We start from the raw sequence: 15,590 nt of genomic DNA on the forward strand, positions 1-15,590 counted from the left end.
CATTCTCATCAGTGACGCGTGAAGCCCTGGCATACTCTGTGTTTACCATCTCATATGTGACGCGTGAAGTCATGGCATATGCTGTGTTTACCTTCTCATACGTGACGCGTGAAGTCCTGGCATATGCTGTGTTTTCCTTCTCATAAGTGACGCGTGAAGGCCTGGCATATACTGTGTTTACGTTCTCATCAGTGACGCGTGAAGCCCTGGCAGACATTTTACCGACGAAGTGTCTTGTTAATGATTGACACCATTCTGTGTTTTTGCTTCCTTGCATGCCGCTACCCATTTATGCATATGTTACCTTCTTATAAGTGACGCGTGAAGCCCTTGCATATACTGTGTTTACCTTCTCATCAGTGACGCGTGAAGCCCAGGCATTTACTGTGTTTACCTTCTCATATGTGACGCGTGAAGTCATGGCATATGCTGTGTTTACCTTCTCCTAAGAGACGCGTAAAGTCCTGGCATATACTGTGTTAACCTTCTCATAAGTGACGCGTTAAGTCCTGGCATATACTGTGTTTTCATTCTCATCAGTGACGCGTGAAGCCCTGGCATACATTTTACCGACGAAGGCATATACTGTGTTTACCTTCTCATAAGTGACGCGTGAAGCCCTGGCATACATTTTACCGACGAAGTGTCTTGTTAATGATTGACACCATTCTGTGTGTTTGCTTCCTTGCATGCCGCTACCCATTTATGCATATGGGTGGATTTGATTAATCGAACTACATTTTTATCATGCTGCGATACACACAGCTCGTCAAAATCCTGATCTTCCAGCCAGTTAAAAACTAAACCTCTGAGATGATTTAATGTACTTTTATTATCACTTACTCACTTCCTCGCATTTTCACTTCAACATTATAAATTCAACGTTTTAACTAGTACATCATCAAACTTATACGGATTAAAATCGTTAGATTTTGGATAAACGAAAAGAATTTAAACCCCTAAAAGTTCCCGGTATGAATATGAAAAAGGAAGTATTTAGCTGTAGTTTTGCCTACTATTCTGAAACCGGAAGTGGTTACTTATATAGTAATGAGTCGGTAGTCACGATTATGTACGTTTGTTTATCAATGAGTTTCAGATTTCCTGAAAGTTCGATCGTTTTCGTGTACTCGTGGTGACTTGGACGATGATCAGCCCCCCCCCCCCCCCCCCCCCCCCCCCCCCGNGTGTGTATGAAGTGTTTACGGCGTGTCCACGACATTGTTTGTATCAGTAACAGTAACATGTTTCCGAAAGTCAATCACAAAACAACTTCTGTTAAGTATTATTAATATAGAACGACCAAGAAGATAAAAAAGGTTTAAAGAATTGAAAAAAATCTTTCCTCAGAATATTACATGTAACAAAACTGTGACAGTGATACTTAATGCCGAAAGTTTAAATATTTTTAAAGAATGAAATATCATTCTTCTTCTTCTTCTTCATCATCAGATCTGTTTTATAATTAATGTACGTGTATGGTTTGTCCTGTTAGCTGTTTTATGATCAGTAAATCCTGTGTGGTTCTGTGTGGTTCTGTGTGATATGAAGGAGAACTAGGCGTTTTGACACACGAAGGTGTTGGTGGAATTCAAAATAGGTGATACCAAACAGAAGGGGCTGTACCTGGAATCCTATAGGACTTTTTGATTTTTCTTTATAAAAACTAATTATAATTATCTTCAACATCCCTGTCATCTTTTAATATCTCACACATACTAGCCCAGGATTTGACCGGAAATTTCAAAACATTTTTAGAATAAAGAAACCTGATTATCAACACGCGTGCTTACAAATTTGTGGCAAAATATAAGATGAAAAGACCAAATTTAATTTTCCTTTTTGATTATAATCTTACACAATTAAGCTCAGAGCTTTCAAACGTTGTACAAAAATCCTCTGTTTGCGATGACGGTATTTTATAATGGTTAATTTTGCGCGTTTACTGTATATATATCGCTATATGACCCAACACGTACAATAAAACTGTGTCGGTGTACAGGGAAATGGCTTGCTCTTACAGGAATTAGTGAAAAATGAAATAATGCAGGACATGTGCCGTTCATTTGTGTGTACTAATTGTTGCATGTTCAGTGAGGAAAGATCACGCCCAGCCACGACTAACTAACGTTCATAGGTGAAGCTACTAGTCTCTTGGTCCTTTCATGAGAACATTTGTTGAAGATTAGGCAAGAAATATCTGTGTTCGTTTATCCCAGATTCATGGCTACATTTAATATATCTTCTTCAAAGCTAAGACGACAGAGGTACTTACCATTAAGGCCAACCTTCTCCGACGTAGACCGAATGATTATATAAGTTAGGAAGAAATGGGGATGTATGTTTCGTTGTTAGACAAGGAAAGTTGTGTAACCCCTGGGCTGACCTCTGGCAGTCACTTGACAGCTGGAGTCAATATTTTTCACGAATTTCAAAAGGTCTTTTATTCATGATAATTTATCTGATAGAGATTCATTAGTTGTTAGCAAATATTAGTATACATGATTTTGTACAGACAAAGCCGACATAGAAATACCTAATTGGGAGAATAATTCTCTGATTGGTCCAGTTTTGAATACGGAAATCGGGAAAAGTTTTAACAAATAACTAGATTATCATAACACATTTTTATCTATAAAGAAATTATTATATATAAACGATGTGTACTGAAAGTTATAAAATGACAGAAGCAAAAATATCGAATCTCTTCACTTATCATGGTACTGTAACGTAAAAAGGTCAATATTTGGTGAACATTACATTTTCAAAAAAAAAAAATCAACTAACATGTGAAATGTTGACCAATTGAAAAAAACACCAAAGAAAATAGCAAAGCGTGCACAAAACCATAACTCGATCACAGAATCTGTGACATTAACACAAGGAAATATTAACGTAGATACAATGTACATTGAAAAGCACAAAAACACACACGACCAGGTGTAGCGGAAGGATAACCGTCTCCTGCTTTATCGACGACATCCGCCATGTTAGTCAATGTCGATCCAAGTAATGTTATGTCCTCAAATAATTAACGGGGGTACTGACAACGAAACCACAGGTCACACTGATGAGCATAAAAAAATCGACTATCATATGTTAAAGAAAATATCATATTTCTCAGTAAGACCATGATGGTGAACTTAACATTGTCCATTTTCTTCATTAACTCTTTCTCGAAAAGTAACGTGTTACATATTTGTAAAATACTGGACCTTATAATAGCATTATTGATAATCTTGTTAAAAAATCTATAATTCTATACGTTGTCACTGTTAAATATCGACGTGTTTCACACCTGGATAATATTGTATTAAAAAAGTGAAATGACATGCCAGGACAAAGTTTACAAGAAGATTTGAGTGATATCAAATGTGTTTTATTATTCTTTAAAATAAATACGTCAAAAGTTGGAGAATACCGTAGGAGATGAGTGATTGAATGAATAATGAAATGTGAATGAATAAAGGAATGAAAGATCGAGTGAATAGATATTAGGAAAAAACATATCCGTTTTATTGTTCTTTAGGTGAACATCTTCAAGGTTAACAGCGTACTTCATGATCAAATAGTGTTATACTTGATTATCCCGTAGACAGCAGATCCATCTGTCATTTCAGTTCGCATAAACTAGGAAATTATTTCTAGCTCATGTCGTGTGACTGATTGGTAAAATTTTAATTGTTCACATTGACATTTGATTGGAAAAGAAAATATTACATATCAGATAAAAATCTCCATACTTAGAAAAAGAATTATAATATATTTTATGTTGCTAGTATGTTGTGGTTTCATATTTTATTTCACAAGCGTCTGTGCAAAACCGACTAAGACGAGTAAGGTACACTGTAAATCTATGTACAGTTTCTACGTCTATCAAATATTCATCCCTTAGGTAAAAAAAATTAAGCAGACCCTTAATTTTTTATTAGGACTTTGCCGTTTCCCGCCAACACAATAAGGTCCTGGGTAGATGGTAGCAGTTCCTACATAACGACAAAGCACATCAGTAAGAAAAAGGTAAGATAAGAAAAATAAAATCCGAGTATTGCAATGGGTGCAACTGATCAACTTGATTCCAGAGGACTTTAATACATGTCCTTCTGACTACTCCCCACATCAGTCGCCTCAAAAACCCCGAAAGCTATTACTCTTGGTATGATTTGAGACAGGTTGACATATCGATGAGTTATTGTCAATACACATTACAGTATTATTGATACGGATATTTGAATATTCAATTTAAATGTCTATAAACTCTAACTTTCCACAGATTTTTGTTAAACATGCTCACATTTAATACTGTTCGTCACCCTATTGTAACCCTTAATATGACTGGAAAAATAATTACAGGAAAAATAACAACCACATAATCAGTCCATCAGGATAACGATAATCGGTCCATCAGTATAACGATAATCAGTCCATCAGGATAACGATAATCGGTCCATCAGTATAACGATAATCAGTCCATCAGGATAACGTAATCGGTCCATCAGTATAACGATAATCCATCAGTATAACGATAATCGGTCCATCAGTATAACGATAATCAGTCCATCAGGATAACGATAATCGGTCCATCAGGATAACGTAATCGGTCCATCAGGATAATGGTCTGGTCAGATAGAGATATGTTATCGTTACGTTAACATGGATCCTGTAAGGATAAAACCAATTCACAGTGTCCAACTTTATACTAGATCATCATGGTGTGTACACTTATTTGTACTTTTGTATCAAAAGAAAAAATCACAGTAAATGATACAGAGATTTAAGTAGGATTTAGATCCGTGGTAATACTAAATCTTTAAATTGCGGACGCAGAAATCTTGCCTAGATAGCTACTCCGGAAAGTGTCATCTTACTACATAAACATGTGACATGGCCACAGGACGAGGAAATGATAGCTATGCAGTAGGTAAAACTTGACTGGAAATAAGTAGAATTACCCTTGAAATTGTAATATGAAAAGACAGTACTCCCGAAATGAGGAACATTACACTGAAGTATGAGGAAGGTCGGTTTACTCATCATTTACTATTGTAATTTGATACATCACTCCTATAGCCTTCGTTGTTATATAACATGGCTTATGTACATCAAGCAAACCAACAGGAATACAATCCGAAAGTTATCGTATGTTACAGAAATATCATTCGCTAGTTATCAAGGAAGCATATAAAAAACGCAGACATTTATCTTCATGTGTTCCATCATCTGGCCATGCTTACGATAAAAACAACAACAGTAGAAAAATGAATTTCAGCAGAAATTGCCATTTATATGTGTTAGTACAGTTAGATAGACTGAAGACTAGCCATTGTTGAGTGGAGCTTATTTGACAAATAACGTGTATCATCATGTTGTATTCCGTTCTGTTTCGGTTAATCCATGAAAAGATGCCATTCGAGAAAAATACTTTCAATTTGTAGGTTTACATTTACCATACTTATCTAAACTGATCAGGACTTTGCCATATCGTAACTCTTTGCGTCTGTTTCCTATTAACACGAGATTTCATAATGAACTATTCCAACCTTTGAATTGGAAGAATTTAAATGTGTATTTAGGGGTGAATGAGTTAAAGGTATCCTTAATATTGCGAATTGATTGTTCTGCGTAATACTGAGACCAGGGTCCAATGTTCCTGTACCTGACCATCTCAACTCCAAATAAATCAGAAAAATGATCGCTTATGGGTATAAATGCATTTATCTATTTATAAATAGATATTTTTCAAACGTTTAAAATTAAAAATTAAGTTTATTAAGCTTCATTTGGATTGAAGAAGCGTACTCGGGTTATCGCGTTGTTATTTTCCTAAATGACCAAGATACATGCGCCTGGAAAACACCATAACGGTAGGTAGTTCAAATGTTCGGGCTCAGTTATACGTACAGTAAATTTATTTGATTAAAGTCTTACCTTTCTCAGTCGACTGGAAATTGAATATATCAGATTTAAGTGAAATTCTCGAATGTTGGGAAAATATAGCAATTTCAAGTGTGATCATTTCCAGTCGAATGTAGAATAACTTTATCAGATTGCGCCTTTAATTTGGATGATAAAGGTCAACGTAGTATATCTAGGTTTTATCAGTGTTAATTCTGACGGAAACGCATCTTACTGACAAGATCTTCTAAAACTTGATCTCAACGAATGCTGAAAATGTGTGATTTATCATGCTGTCCCGAACAGATGGTCAATACAACCTTGAAATGAGCTCTATAAGATAAGACTTTCCACAATGGCTTTGATTGTTCATGGCCAAATTACTTCACTACCTTTATGAATGTTACGGTTTCATCTATTCTGCCATATTTAGACTCGTCAGCCTTGAATTTACCAGGATCACACCGATCAGATATAAATCATACCCGTTAATTTTTGTTTCGTGCGCTAGGCAGAGTTATACCAGTTATATCGAGAGGAGATCACCAACAAACCAACAACAGTACGACACAAAACTGTGTTTTAACATATTGTAATCGTCCCTCGGCGTAAAATAGAAAAGAAAACAAATCATCATGGGTTCTGTTCGAATATTAAAGATTTAATTGCCCTTCTTAATATAACAAATATCTTGATCAATCCAAACATTCAAACTTTTACAGATGTAATTGAAAAAATGAACTGTAGTCGTCTGTTCTCGTGAAAGAATCAAAGAAACCTACTTGAACCAGAGGAGAAGACAACATTGATTTGTGTATTTGCATCGGATCAGCTTGTAAATGGTATTATGGACAAAGTTTGACGATCTAGTCCGCATGATTTTTAGATATCAGCAATGTGCTAGCGAGAATTTCCGGATAACTGGAAGGTCAGCACGGTACAAACTTGTTTTTCAAACAAATCTTTGGTCTTTCGCAATTGTCACAATTAGACGGTGGTTCGACCTGGTTGATTCGGTTAACTCCTTAGAAATGACGAACACACTACATGCTTTTTAAAACAAAATCAACACAGGACGCTGAAATATATTTTTGTTTAATACAAAGGAAATTGTACTTAAATAACTCGGCGCTAACAAAATATAACCTGTCTTTAACAAGAGGTAGTCTGACTGTAGTCTGTAATGATGTTGCTACCAACAGTCCTAATAACTATAGATCACCTTACATACGTAGCGAGTATAGCATTGTTCTCATACCGTTGTATAGAATCAATGCTAGTAATATACTCGACAGAAATGATATAATTTGTATGACGACTGTTACTATGGAAACCTCCGTCAAGACCTGCAATTCTTGCTACTATGACACAAGGGATGGTGCATTGTGGTGTTTTAAGCTGACAGGAGTTGCAGGTCGCGAGTACTGCCATAGGAGATGCTGTCCTCTTCTTTAAATTGAATGTGTCAGACACATCATCAGTTGACGTCTTTCAACTTATCCATGCAATTGTCATGTTTGATTGTCGTTAAAACGATTCCCAAATCACTTTGAAACAAGAAGTTTCAGTTTCAATTCAAATAAGAAAAATTTAAACTGAGGTCTCGAAGCTGCCATTGTAACGTTACTTTAACTTGTCTAAGAAATGTTTCATATACCCTGGTGACGCTCACCTAAACTACTCGCAGATTGTAGGCAATCAAAGTGATGCTGATTATGTTGATGACACTAGTATAGGTGACATAAATGTACATTTATTACCTCTAAAATTTTAGATAGTTTTGTCTTCATTGAATTTAAAGTGATTTATGCCAAGGTGAGGCGATCAATTCCACACGTTTTCTATATTTGCTGGCGCTTCTAAATACAAAACTCATAACTCTAATGTCATGTTGTCCATCACTGCGGCTTGACCAGATGAAATGTATATGTAAATGTATGACCATACAAAAGGAAAAGTGTATGGTCCGGTTTGGTTTTTAATATTTACTTACTTTAGGAAATGTGATAATTTAAACAATCAATAGAAATGTGTGAACCGAGCTTAAGTAAATAAAACATGTTCAATACTGTCACAAATTTAACTATAAGTCAATAAAACTTGTTCAATACTGTCACAGATTTAACTATAAGTCAATAAAACTTGTTCAATACTGTCACAGATTTAACTATAAGTCAATAAAACTTGTTCAATACTGTCACAGATTTAACTATAAGTCAATAAAACTTGTTCAATACTGTCACAGATTTAACTATAAGTCAATAAAACTTGTTCAATACTGTCACAGATTTAACTATAAGTCAATAAAACTTGTTCAATACTGTCACAGATTTAACTATAAGTCAATAAAACTTGTTCAATACTGTCACAGATTTAACTATAAGTCAATAAAACTTGTTCAATACTGTCACAGATTTAACTATAAGTCAATAAAACTTGTTCAATACTGTCACAGATTTAACTATAAGTCAATAAAACTTGTTCAATACTGTCACAGATTTAACTATAAGTCAATAAAACTTGTTCAATACTGTCACAGATTTAACTATAAGTCAATAAAACTTGTTCAATACTGTCACAGATTTAACTATAAGTCAATAAAACTTGTTCAATACTGTCACAGATTTAACTATAAGTCAATAAAACTTGTTCAATACTGTCACAGATTTAACTATAAGTCAATAAAACTTGTTCAATACTGTCACAGATTTAACTATAAGTCAATAAAACTTGTTCAATACTGTCACAGATTTAACTATAAGTCAATAAAACTTGTTCAATACTGTCACAGATTTAACTATAAGTCAATAAAACTTGTTCAATACTGTCACAGATTTAACTATAAGTCAATAAAACTTGTTCAATACTGTCACAGATTTAACTATAAGTCAATAAAACTTGTTCAATACTGTCACAGATTTAACTATAAGTCAATAAAACTTGTTCAATACTGTCACAGATTTAACTATAAGTCAATAAAACTTGTTCAATACTGTCACAGATTTAACTATAAGTCAATAAAACTTGTTCAATACTGTCACAGATTTAACTATAAGTCAATAAAACTTGTTCAATACTGTCACAGATTTAACTATAAGTCAATAAAACTTGTTCAATACTGTCACAGATTTAACTATAAGTCAATAAAACTTGTTCAATACTGTCACAGATTTAACTATAAGTCAATAAAACTTGTTCAATACTGTCACAGATTTAACTATAAGTCAATAAAACTTGTTCAATACTGTCACAGATTTAACTATAAGTCAATAAAACTTGTTCAATACTGTCACAGATTTAACTATAAGTCAATAAAACTTGTTCAATACTGTCACAGATTTAACTATAAGTCAATAAAACTTGTTCAATACTGTCACAGATTTAACTATAAGTCAATAAAACTTGTTCAATACTGTCACAGATTTAACTATAAGTCAATAAAACTTGTTCAATACTGTCACAGATTTAACTATAAGTCAATAAAACTTGTTCAATACTGTCACAGATTTAACTATAAGTCAATAAAACTTGTTCAATACTGTCACAGATTTAACTATAAGTCAATAAAACTTGTTCAATACTGTCACAGATTTAACTATAAGTCAATAAAACTTGTTCAATACTGTCACAGATTTAACTATAAGTCAATAAAACTTGTTCAATACTGTCACAGATTTAACTATAAGTCAATAAAACTTGTTCAATACTGTCACAGATTTAACTATAAGTCAATAAAACTTGTTCAATACTGTCACAGATTTAACTATAAGTCAATAAAACTTGTTCAATACTGTCACAGATTTAACTATAAGTCAATAAAACTTGTTCAATACTGTCACAGATTTAACTATAAGTCAATAAAACTTGTTCAATACTGTCACAGATTTAACTATAAGTCAATAAAACTTGTTCAATACTGTCACAGATTTAACTATAAGTCAATAAAACTTGTTCAATACTGTCACAGATTTAACTATAAGTCAATAAAACTTGTTCAATACTGTCACAGATTTAACTATAAGTCAATAAAACTTGTTCAATACTGTCACAGATTTAACTATAAGTCAATAAAACTTGTTCAATACTGTCACAGATTTAACTATAAGTCAATAAAACTTGTTCAATACTGTCACAGATTTAACTATAAGTCAATAAAACTTGTTCAATACTGTCACAGATTTAACTATAAGTCAATAAAACTTGTTCAATACTGTCACAGATTTAACTATAAGTCAATAAAACTTGTTCAATACTGTCACAGATTTAACTATAAGTCAATAAAACTTGTTCAATACTGTCACAGATTTAACTATAAGTCAATAAAACTTGTTCAATACTGTCACAGATTTAACTATAAGTCAATAAAACTTGTTCAATACTGTCACAGATTTAACTATAAGTCAATAAAACTTGTTCAATACTGTCACAGATTTAACTATAAGTCAATAAAACTTGTTCAATACTGTCACAGATTTAACTATAAGTCAATAAAACTTGTTCAATACTGTCACAGATTTAACTATAAGTCAATAAAACTTGTTCAATACTGTCACAGATTTAACTATAAGTCAATAAAACTTGTTCAATACTGTCACAGATTTAACTATAAGTCAATAAAACTTGTTCAATACTGTCACAGATTTAACTATAAGTCAATAAAACTTGTTCAATACTGTCACAGATTTAACTATAAGTCAATAAAACTTGTTCAATACTGTCACAGATTTAACTATAAGTCAATAAAACTTGTTCAATACTGTCACAGATTTAACTATAAGTCAATAAAACTTGTTCAATACTGTCACAGATTTAACTATAAGTCAATAAAACTTGTTCAATACTGTCACAGATTTAACTATAAGTCAATAAAACTTGTTCAATACTGTCACAGATTTAACTATAAGTCAATAAAACTTGTTCAATACTGTCACAGATTTAACTATAAGTCAATAAAACTTGTTCAATACTGTCACAGATTTAACTATAAGTCAATAAAACTTGTTCAATACTGTCACAGATTTAACTATAAGTCAATAAAACTTGTTCAATACTGTCACAGATTTAACTATAAGTCAATAAAACTTGTTCAATACTGTCACAGATTTAACTATAAGTCAATAAAACTTGTTCAATACTGTCACAGATTTAACTATAAGTCAATAAAACTTGTTCAATACTGTCACAGATTTAACTATAAGTCAATAAAACTTGTTCAATACTGTCACAGATTTAACTATAAGTCAATAAAACTTGTTCAATACTGTCACAGATTTAACTATAAGTCAATAAAACTTGTTCAATACTGTCACAGATTTAACTATAAGTCAATAAAACTTGTTCAATACTGTCACAGATTTAACTATAAGTCAATAAAACTTGTTCAATACTGTCACAGATTTAACTATTTCTTTGTTTTGAGAAGTACTACTAGTACCTTTGATTCTAAATAACGTTAATAGTTTGGAGAAAGAGACACCTGTTCTGGTATTGTTCTAATAAACAATTTCGTGATGTCAATTTATTTTTATAATAAAATGGTTTACAGGTGTAAATAAACTACAGAAACAAATACCATTCTATAAACAATGAGTGAACATTTGGAGCAACAATCAAAAGTTCTAAAAAAGTAATTCTGTCTGATTTGAAAAAAGAACCAACACCAGTTTAACTCAGTTTAGGATACCTAATTACCAGTCTCTATCTTAAGGAGCAACTTTCTTTGTCATGATTTTAATAAAGAATGTCGTCGTGATTTTATTGAATATAACACAAGAGCAGAAACAAATACATTTTTATATACAATGATTAAATATTTTGAGTAACAATTAAAAGTTTGAATCGTACAAAATCACAAACATGTTTAGATATACATGCTGATGTGTTACTATAACATATACCAGTCATGTATACTAACATTTCCCCAGGACGACCCATCTATACCTTGTACTAAGTTCTGTCCCTACCCAGGATGACACATCTATACCTTGTACTAAGTTCTGTCCCTACCCAGGACGACCCATCTATAACTTGTACTAAGTTCTGTCCCTACCCAGGATGACCCATCTATACCTTGTACTAAGTTCTGTCCCTACCCAGGACGACCCATCTATACCTTGTACTAAGTTCTGTCCCTACCCAGGACGACCCATCTATACCTTGTACTAAGTTCTGTCCCTACCCAGGACGACCCATCTATACCTTGTACTAAGTTCTGTCCCTACCCAGGACGACCCATCTATACCTTGTACTAAGTTCTGTCCCTACCCAGGACGACCCATCTATACCTTGTACTAAGTTCTGTCCCTACCCAGGACGACCCATCTATACCTTGTACTAAGTTCTGTCCCTACCCAGGACGACCCATCTATACCTTGTACTAAGTTCTGTCCCTACCCAGGACGACCCATCTATACCTTGTACTAAGTTCTGTCCCTACCCAGGACGACCCATCTATACCTTGTACTAAGTTCTGTCCCTACCCAGGACGACCCATCTATACCTTGTACTAAGTTCTGTCCCTACCCAGGACGACCCATCTATACCTTGTACTAAGTTCTGTCCCTACCCAGGACGACCCATCTATACCTTGTACTAAGTTCTGTCCCTACCCAGGACGACCCATCTATACCTTGTACTAAGTTCTGTCCCTACCCAGGACGACCCATCTATAACTTGTACTAAGTTCTGTCCCTACGTACGTTCTGTCCCTACCCAGGACGACCATCTATACCTTGAACTAAGTTCTGTCCTACTTGTGGACTGTTTATCTGTTTACTTCCCTTTCTACACACAGAAGGAGACGTGTTCAGTACACATATATAAACACACACAACACTCACTAAACACACACTCGATCAACGACTCTTCAGGTAGCTAAGTATATATAACTACCCTTACTCCTGACTACCAGTAAGTGTTAACAGTTTATATAGTATCCTTGTTTATCTAATACAGTCCCTAGTCATTACCTGTTTGTCGTAATGGAATCAACCACGGTCTCTGACCCTACGGGCATTATTTGCGCAACCCGGTATGCTGCGAGTCAGATTGACCCCAAAAGGACACGGTGTTTGGCTGGGCCGGTCGAGCTAGCCTGCCATTGGTCGGCGATTGCGATCACCTACACGAAAGTCGAGCCGTCCTGCAGTTATCACTTGTGCGTTTTGTATGTGCAGTCAGGTTTGCAAACCACACATTATTAGCTAAAATCTATCATTTATATGGAACAGATAGGATCGGCCGTCTGCCCTACCAGACATCGGCGGCAACAGATGTCGTAACAGGACTACATCCATCTGTAATTTACACCTTCATACCCGAATGCCTCTCCATGGTCAACAACCGATATAGTTATATTAAGTTTAAAAAAAAGTTTATTCACGAACCATTGAACAAAGTGAAACAGGTTACCGAGATATTTAATTAAATCGTCCTGTGGGTGAACGTACTTAAATAAATTTCTTGTATAAATATGGATAATGACCATGGGCTTGGACACGTCATGTTTCCTGTTAAAAGTAAAACTTAATAAAAAACCTAAAAGTCTTTTAAGATTTTCCGATAAACTTTTAAATAAAAATTGTTATTTTTTGTTGCTTTTCTATCTTTTATGATGTCATAGTCTAGCTCAATTCTCGAAGGCAAGTCAGGTTGTTGGGTCCAATAGCAAATCGTAAAGTTCACACGCTCAGATTTCGGCCCAGAGCAAACTCCATTGCTTGGCTCGGTCAATCAGTTCTATCTATAAATGTGTGTATATTAATCCCTACCGGCTTGCCCAAGGGCGCAGCTGTTAGGATGTGTCTTAGCGCTACATGAGTGAGTTATATACACATACACAAACATATGTATTTGTATAGCGCGGAGATATATGCATACAGACGGGTCCGTTTTATTCATACTAGGTCAGGTCAGGTCACACTGGGTCACCTGGGGTCAGGTCAGATCGCCAGACAGGCAAAAATGCCAGGTCTGTGTGAATAGGGAACACCAGTGTCCCGTGACCGAACACAGCATGGCTGGTGACATTTTGTACTTGTAACAATATAGCTTCCCATCACGGCCCATGTTAACCATTATGTCCAATTAACTGTACATTTCCCCCACTTTAACCCGTGATGTCATTGTCCACCCCTAAACATCAATTAAATCGTTTAAGTGCAGTTCGTAACCTACACACAATACGTGTGGTTTATATCGAATGTTTACGACGGTCACCATGGTCTGTGTGACGTACAGTAGACAGGATATATTATACAGTAGACAAGGAAGTATGATATACACACTTAACGTATATCATCAGTAATACACACACACATATATATAGTGAAATGTCTGTGTTATATATGTAGATGCTCTAACAAACAAACAAAATATGACAAATACACATTTATTCCATAATTGATATATCTACATTATAACTTAAAGAAGTACAGATGTAGGTACATGTGTACAATGGTAATAGGAGGCAACTGGTGTGTTCTAAGCCATCAGCTATATACTATAGGCTCCGTCCTACGTATATCAATTCTATACTACAATATTAAAGTACTCTCCAGGTACTATCAACATGTATTTTGATTGAAAAGGTGGGTATATATAATTATAGGTAACAAAATACTATGTGATACACTATCTTGCAAATAGGCAAAGTCAAAACAGGAAAACAGGAAAGACAACACAGGTACAGAGGAGACTCCTACACAAAAGTAAAAGAACGACAGCAGGAACTGGGGACATTTCAAATAAAAGAGAAAACGACAGCAGGAACTGGGGACATTTCAAATAAAAGAGAAAGCGGCAGCAGGAACTGGGGACATTTCAAATAAAAGAGAAAACAACAGGAACTGAGGAGATTTCAAAACATAAGGAAAGATAACAGCAGGAACTGATGTGACTCCAAAACATTAGGAAAGACAACAGTAAGAACTAAGTTGACTCCAAAACATAAGGAAAAACAACAGCAAGAACTAAGTTGACTCCAAAACATAAGGAAAGATAACAGTAAGAACTAAGTTGACTCCAAAACATAAGGAAAGACAACAGCAGTGACTGATGTGACTCCAAAACAAAAGGAAAGACAACAGCAGTGACTGATGTGACTCCAAAACAAAAGGAAAGACAACAGCAGTGACTGATGTGACTCCAAAACAAAAGGAAAGACAACAGCAGTGACTGATGTGACTCCAAAACAAAAGGAAAGACAACAGCAGTGACTGATGTGACTCCAAAACAAAAGGAAAGACAACAGCAGTGACTGATGTGACTCCAAAACAAAAGGAAAGACAACAGCAGTGACTGATGTGACTCCAAAACAAAAGGAAAGACAACAGCAGTGACTGATGTGACTCCAAAACAAAAGGAAAGACAACAGCAGTGACTGATGTGACTCCAAAACAAAAGGAAAGACAACAGCAGTGACTGATGTGACTCCAAAACAAAAGGAAAGACAACAGCAGTGACTGATGTGACTCCAAAACAAAAGGAAAGACAACAGCAGTGACTGATGTGACTCCAAAACAAAAGGAAAGACAACAGCAGTGACTGATGTGACTCCAAAACAAAAGGAAAGACAACAGCAGTGACTGATGTGACTCCAAAACAAAAGGAAAGACAACAGCAGTGACTGATGTGACTCCAAAACAAAAGGAAAGACAACAGCAGTGACTGATGTGACTCCAAAACAAAAGGAAAGA

Source organism: Mizuhopecten yessoensis, unplaced genomic scaffold (assembly GCF_002113885.1).
Source record: "Mizuhopecten yessoensis strain PY_sf001 unplaced genomic scaffold, ASM211388v2 scaffold2741, whole genome shotgun sequence".
Classification (NCBI taxonomy): Eukaryota; Metazoa; Mollusca; class Bivalvia; order Pectinida; family Pectinidae; genus Mizuhopecten; species Mizuhopecten yessoensis.